The sequence below is a fragment of the Hesperophylax consimilis genome, chromosome 25 (assembly GCF_061612785.1).
Source record: "Hesperophylax consimilis isolate HC1 chromosome 25, BYU_Hcon_1.0, whole genome shotgun sequence".
NCBI lineage: Eukaryota > Metazoa > Arthropoda > Insecta > Trichoptera > Limnephilidae > Hesperophylax > Hesperophylax consimilis.
Window position 1 is genome coordinate 11,672,282 of NC_142860.1, and position 6,383 is coordinate 11,678,664.

Consider the following 6,383-nt stretch of genomic DNA (forward strand, 5'->3'; position numbering starts at 1 on the left):
CACGCGTTGACTGTCCAGCCAAGAAGTGTTTTGTTTTTCTCTTTCCGCCCAGTACAGATTTTAAATTTTAAATTATGATTCGAAATTTTACCAAAACCAATACCAGCGACAATCGCCCAGTTCCTAACTAGGTTAGAGAATCGGCGAGGATAAATGTGATGATGCAGAATACATTAATGAATAAAATATTAAAACAAAAGGAGTCTAGCCCTGCATCATAACATAACGCTTCAAAGCTAGTCTCACACGTACGCCATACTCTCATGATACGTGTGCTAGCCTATTTCGTCATACCGCTCGCCGTACGTTCCCTTGGGAATGGTGAAATATGCTAAGCCCTCATATGTTATGAGAGTATAGCTTACCTACATATAACACTAGCATAATGTTAAGTACGCACGATGAGTGTAATAAAAATATATTTGTTGGCGTGTACATTATAGATTGTAATGGCGCGAATACATTTGCGAGCCAAAACGTGAACCAAGCCTCGTATTATGGGAAAGGTACGAAGCAACAGCAAATGTAATATGTTCACTCTACATACAGAAGCTACTACACGATTCAATATGTGCAGTGCTGAGGTAGAGAGAGGTCACGGAGCGGTGGGAGAAGAGAAAGGGTGCGGTTCTTAGGTCGGCAGCCCTCTAATATATCAAATATTTTTTGCGCGGTGTAGTAAGATGTGAGATAGCTTACGCCCACAGTAATTTTTAGCGAAAAATACCTTTCTTCTAGCGACATTTTTAAATTAATTTTTCGCTCGAATAATCACGTAGACCACAAGGTTCTCCTCGGCCGAATTTCGGCCGAGCGACATATTCGTAAACAGGGAATTTTTATCTGAATTCTGACATCGATTTCATTCGTGTGGCCGATGAGATATTTTGCCGCATCTGGAGGATACCTACAATGTCATTTGTTAGGTACTTCTCCCCACACAAAAGTTGGCCGAACGATTTTTTTTTTCATAACAAATATGCAATCAACTTTTGCCGTTAGTTTTGGTAATGTGGCACGTCGGATATTTTCATCCCAAAAATGAAACCGGAATTCGTCGCTTTCAAACCAGATCTCGAATTTTAAGGCGCATTTTTTTTTTCCTTTATTCATAAATATATATTTGGATACAGGTTTTTGACATGCTTCGCACCTACCAAAACACGATCCTGCAATCTACACTACTTCTTAGCTAAGCAGCAAACCAGATCTCGAATTTTAAGGCGCATTTTTTTTTTCCTTTATTCATAAATATATATTTGGATACAGGTTTTTGACATGCTTCGAACCTACCAAAACACGATCCTGCAATCTACACTACTTCTTAGCAGCAAACCAGATCTCGAATTTTAAGGCGCAATTTTTTTTCTTCCTTTATTCATAAAAATTGATTTGGATACAGGTTTTTTACATACTTCGCGCCTTCCAAAACACGATCCTGCAATCTACACTTCTTCTGAGCTAAGCAGCAAAAGAGAACTCAAATTTTAAGGCGCAATTTTTTTTTCCTTTAATCATAAAAATATATTTGGATACAGGTTTATTTTTTTTTATTTTTTTTATTTTTTTTTTTATTTTTTTTTATTTTTTACTTTTATTTTATTTGGAAAACCAACAGTTATAATAATTGCAAAGTATGGTTATTAAGTGTTAATTATTTAACCAATAATAGGTTTTCACTTGAGTGAAAAATTGACATGCTTACACTATTGCACCTACCAAAACACGATCCTGCAATCTACACTACTTCTTAGCTAAGCAGCAAACCAGAACTCGAATTTTAAGGCGCTTTTTTTTCCATATTCATAAAAATATATTTGGATACAGGTTTTTGACATGCTTCGCGCCTACCAAAACACGATCCTGCAATCTACACTGCTTCTTAGCTAAGCAGCAAACCAGCACTTGAATTTTAAGGCGCAATTTCTCGCGCCTACAAAAACACGATTCTGCAATCTACACTACTTCTGAGCTAAGCAGCAAACGAGAACTCGAATTTTAAGGCGCAATTTTTTTTCCTTTATTCATAAAAATATATTTGGATACAGGTTTTTGACATGCTTCACGCCTACCAAAACACGATCCTGCAATCTACACTACTTCTTAGCTAAGCAGCAAACCAGAACTCGAATTTAAAGGCGCAATTTTTTTTTCCTTTATTCATAAAAATATATTTGGATACAGGTTTTTGACATGCTTTGCGCCTGCCAAAACACGATCCTGCAATCTACACTACTTCTTAGCTAAGCAGCAAACCAGAACTCGAATTTTAAGGCGCTTTTTTTTCCATATTCATAAAAATATATTTGGATACAGGTTTTTGACATGCTTCGCGCCTACCAAAACACGATCCTGCAATCTACACTGCTTCTTAGCTAAGCAGCAAACCAGCACTTGAATTTTAAGGCGCAATTTCTCGCGCCTACAAAAACACGATCCTGCAATCTACACTACTTCTGAGCTAAGCAGCAAACGAGAACTCGAATTTTAAGGCGCAATTTTTTTTTTCCTTTATTCATAAAAATATATTTGGATACAGGTTTTTGACATGCTTTGCGCCTACCAAAACACGATCCTGCAATCTACACTACTTCTTAGCTAAGCAGCAAACCAGAACTCGAATTTAAAGGCGCAATTTTATTTTCCTTTATTCATAAAAATATATTTGGATACAGGTTTTTGACATGCTTTGCGCCTACCAAAACACGATCCTGCAATCTACACTACTTCTTAGCTAAGCAGCAAACCAGATCTCGAATTTTAAGGCGCAATTTTTTTTTTCCTTTATTCATAAAAATTGATTTGGATACAGGTTTTTTACATACTTCGCGCCTACCGAAACACGATCCTGCAATCTACACTACTTCTTAGCTAAGCAGCAAACCAGATCTCGAATTTTAAGGCGCTATTTTTTTTTCCTTTTTTCATAAAAATTTATTTGGATACAGGTTTTTGACATGCTTCGCGCCTACCATAACACAATCCTGCAATCTACACTGCTTCTTAGCTAAGCAGCAAACCAGCACTTGATTTTTAAGGCGCAATTTCTCGCGCCTACAAAAACACGATCCTTCAATCTACACTACTTCTTAGCTAAGCAGCAAACCAGATCTCGAATTTTAAGGCGCAATTTTTTTTTTCCTTTATTCATAAAAATTGATTTGGATACAGGTTTTTTACATACTTCGCGCCTACCGAAACACGATCCTGCAATCTACACTACTTCTTAGCTAAGCAGCAAACCAGATCTCGAATTTTAAGGCGCTATTTTTTTTTCCTTTTTTCATAAGTAAAAAGTCTAAGTCTATGGAATTGAACTCTGAACATAACAATAAAGTTGTCCTTAAATTATGTTAAAGTGTTGCTATATTGGTGTTTCAAAATAATCAAGCAATATATCGTTTTAAAAAGAAGTGGTAAATGAATGTATTCAAATAATTGGTTTTTCGTTGTCTTGAGTAAACAAGGTGCAATATATCTTTAAAGTTTACATTAAAAGTTTTGACAGAAAAAAAACCACAGAAAAACATTAAAATAGACAGGTGATCTGAGATAAACGCACATAAAACTTGATTTTTGCCGTGAATAGTGAAATAAATAAAGTAACTTAAGATGGATCCTAAAAGTTTTATTGATAAAGCCACAGATGCAGTTCTAATTCTACAAAATTGCATTAATGACAGTTCGACAAAACTAAACAAAGAACAAATTAATAAATTAACCCCGAAAACAATTACAATTTTGGGGTTAATAAGCGAAATGGCAGCAAAAATGGCCGATATTTCTGGAGAAAATAGAATACTTAAGGAAATTACCGGTAACAATAAGCAATACCAAAATTTGGGGAAAAAAATTATTATCACTCCGAAAGAAGAGCAGACCACGGAGAAAACCGAAGAGGATATTAAAAAACAAATTGATCCAATTGAAACAGGAGTGATGGGAATAAAAAATGCAAAGGATGGTAAAATAATTGTTACATGTAGAAATAGTCAGCATATTGAAAAACTACAGGAAGACATAAAAATAAAGTTCTGTGAAAAATATACAACGAAGATCCCGGATAAAAGATTCCCATCAATAAAAGTCGTTGGAGTAACACATAAAATGGATGAAAAAGAAATCGTTCAGAACATAAAAATTCAGAACGAGTTTCCAGAAGAACCACAAAAAATGGAAGTAACTGTAATAAAAAACAAGAAATTAAAAACAGGAGAAGAATATATAATATATTTGGAAGTAGATACACAAACACATGGAATAATGTTGCAAATGCAAAAAATAAATATTGGATGGGAAAAGGTCAGAGTATTTGATGCATTTGACATTAAGCGCTGCTATAAATGCTACGGGTTCAACCATAAAGGGAGCGAATGTAAAAAAGACTCCTTTGTATGCCCTAAATGTACAGGTGGTCATAAAAGTGAAGAATGCAAGGCTATTAGAGGAACAGAAAAGTGTAATAATTGTATTAATACTAAAAACAAGTTGAAGATAAACCTAGACTCAAATCATCCAGCGTGGAGCTTCGAATGTCCAGTATACAAAAGGAAATTGGAATTGGAGAAGAAGAAGGTAAATTTTTTTATAAAATGCAACCAACTGCAAGGAATTATATACTTAAATATTCAGAGTCTGATATCGAATAATGAAGAAATCCAGATACTAATAGAACGAAATGATCCTGCACTTGTAATGTTAAGCGAGACTCACATAACATGCGATATTGAAGATAGCGAAGTTACTTTTGAAGGATATACAACAATACGCTGTGATTCCTACAGTAGACATACAGGGGGAGCAATAATAATTATCAAAAAAGACATATTATATGAAGTTATTTCTAACACACAATATGAAAAGAACTGCTGGATACTTGCGATCAGGATAACTTCTGGATATAAGAAAGGAGTATACGGAGTAATTTACCATTCTCCAAATGCAAGTACCAAAGACTTTCTATCATTTATAGAGAACTGGTGCACCCAAAACCTAGAAGAGGAAGAAAATAATATCCTAACTGGTGACTTTAATATAAATTTCAAAAATTTGAATGATACATATACTAAAAGACTTAAAAAAATTATCCAAGCATCGGGAATGAAACAACTTGTTAAAAGTGAGACACGAATAACGGATAAATCCAGGACGTTAATTGACCTTGTCATATCCAACAGATTAGATTTGAATGTAAAAGTTCTAGATGAGCCAAAAATAACCGACCATAACCTTATACACATTACAGATAACACAAAAAGAACTAATACGAAAACCAGCAAAGAAATAAAATATAGAAATTATAAAAAATATAACAGTGAAAGGTTAATTGAACTTCTGGGTGATATGAATGAACTTCATCAAATGGAATTTAATGAAAAGTCTAAATCATTAATAAATAACCTTCAAGAAGTAATCGACCAGTTAATACCAATCCAAACTACTAAAATAAGAGGAACAAATAAATGGTATAACATAAAACTACAATCAATACAATATGAAAGAGATAGAATGTACAAAATTGCAAAAATCTCAAGAAACTCACAAGACTGGAAATCATTCAAAAATGCAAGAAATAAATACTCAAAACAACTGAAAGTTTGTAAGAACGATTACTTCAAAAATAAAATTATCTGTGAAAAAGGAGACACTAAAAAAATGTGGAAAACCATAAAAGGATTAATGCAAACTGAAGATAAAGGGATGAAACATGACATTGAATTTCCACATCAGATACAGGGTAGCATACAGAACTGCTTCAACAAATATTTTGTAAACAGCATAACGGAATTACATCAGAGTATACCAATACTGAAGGAAGACAACCGCGTGAGAAATGTTCCCCTAAACCGAGAAAAACTTGTGTTTAAAGAGATTGATGAAACATATCTTTTACAGATTCTAAACAGCACCAAATCAAAAGAGAGTCCAGATGGAATAAGTTTTACAGTTTTAAGGGATGCAATGCCAGTGATAGGACCTCATCTACTGAACATAATAAATGAATCGTTAAGAAGTGGAAAATTTCCAAACACATGGAAAACATCTATTGTGTAACAAAAGTGGAAAGCTCAGAATCAGAACCGATAGAAAACAACCTCGGTATTCCACAAGGGTCGGTATTAGGTCCAATTCTATTAATTATTTACATTAATGATATAATTAAAACCATAAAACATTGCAAAATTAGATTATTTGCAGACGATACATTAATCTATATTTCATGTGAAGAGTACACAGATGCAATCAATAAATTAAATGAAGACCTTCAAAATATAGCGAAATGGCTGAAATTAAACAAATTAAAACTGAATGTCAACAAAACAAAATATATGGAAATAGGCAACAAAACGCATAACACAGAGTTAAAATTGACAATTAATGAC